Source organism: Mustelus asterias, chromosome 21, assembly GCF_964213995.1.
Source record: "Mustelus asterias chromosome 21, sMusAst1.hap1.1, whole genome shotgun sequence".
NCBI lineage: Eukaryota > Metazoa > Chordata > Chondrichthyes > Carcharhiniformes > Triakidae > Mustelus > Mustelus asterias.
Window position 1 is genome coordinate 5,021,643 of NC_135821.1, and position 1,833 is coordinate 5,023,475.

The following is a 1,833-nucleotide window of genomic DNA, read 5'->3' on the forward strand; positions in this document are numbered from 1 at the left end:
CTATGTAAGTCCAAGTCTTGATCAATTGGGCCAGTGGGCTGACGAATGGCAGATGGAGTTTAATTTAGACAAATGCGAGGTGATGCATTTTGGTAGATTGAACCAGGGCAGGACTTACTCAGTTAATGGTAGGGCGTTGGGGAGAGTTACAGAACAAAGAGATCTAGGGGTCCATGTTCATAGCTCCTTGAAAGTGGAGTCACAGGTGGACAGAGTGGTGAAGAAGGCATTCAGCATGCTTGGTTTCATCGGTCAGAACATTGAATACAGGAGTTGGGACGTCTTGTTGCAATTGTACAAGACATTGGTAAGGCCACATTTGGAATACTGTGTACAGTTCTGGTCACCCTATTATAGAAAGGATATTATTAAACTAGAAAGAGTGCAGAAGAGCTTTACTAGGATGCTACCGGGACTTGATGGTTTGAGTTATAAGGAGAGGCTGGATAGACTGGGACTTTTTTCCCTGGAGCGTGGGAGGCTGAGGGGTGATTTTATAGAAGTCTATAAAATAATGAGGGGCACAGATCAGCTAGATAGTCAATATCTTTTCCCGAACGTAGGGGAGTCTAAAATTAGAGGGCATAGGTTTAAGGTGAGAGGGGCGGGATACAAAAGTGTTCAGAGGGGCAGTCTTTTCACACAGAGGGTGGGGGTGAGTGTCTGGAACAAGCTGCCAGAGGTAGTAGTAGAGGCGGGTACAATTTTGTCTAATAAAAAAACGTTTAGACAGTTACATGGGTACGATGGGTATAGAGGGTTATGGGCCAAATGCAGGCAATTGGGATTCGCTTAGGGGTTTAAAAAAAAGGGCAGCATGGACAAGTTGGGCCGAAGGGCCTATTTCCATGCTGTAAACCTCTATGACTCTATGACTTTAAGTCTGATGGCAGCAGGGAAGAAGCTGTTCTTGAGTCGGTTGGTACGTGACCTCAGACTTTTGTATCTTTTTCCCGATGGAAGAAGGTGGAAGAGAGAATGTCCGGGGTGCGTGGGGTCCTGAATTATGCTGGCTGCTTTTCGGAGGCAGTAGGAAGTGTAGACGGAGTCAATGGATGGGAGGCTGGTTTGCGTGATGGATTGGGCTACATTCACGACCTTTTGTAGTTCCTTGCAGTCTTGGGCAGAGCAGGAGCCATAACAAGCTGTGGTACAACCAGAAAGAATGCTTTCTATGGTGCATCTGTAAAGGTTGGTGAGAGTCATAGCTGATATGCCAAATTTCCTTTGACTTCTGAGAAAGTAGAGGTGTTGGTGGGATTTCTTAACTATAGTGTCGGCATGAGGGGACCAGGACAGGTTGTTGGTGATCTGGACACCTAAAAACCTGGAGCTCTCGACCCTTTTTACTTCGTCCCCATTGATGTAGACAGGGGCATGTTCTCCACTACGCTTCCTGAAGTCGATGACTATCTCCTTCATTTTGTTATGATGTGGAGATGCCGGCGTTGGACTGGGGTGGACACAGTAAGAAGTCTCACAACACCAGGTTAAAGTCCAACAGGTTTATTTGCAATCACGAGCTTTCGGAGTGCCGCTCCTTCCTCAGGTGAGTGACCCACCTGATGAAGGAGCAGCACCCCGAAAGCTCGTGATTGCAAATAAACCCGTTGGACTTCATTTTGCCGACATTGAGGGAGAGATTATTGCCGTTGCGCCAGTTCGCCAGATCCTCTTTCCTCTACTCCGTCTCATCGTTGTTTGAGATCCGACCCCCTACGGTTGTGTCGTCAGTAAATTTGTGAGTGGATTGGAGCGGGATTTGGTTGCACAGGGATGCGATAACAAGGCTTATCAGGGGTGTAACAGCTGAGGTCCCGCAGTAAGCCTGAT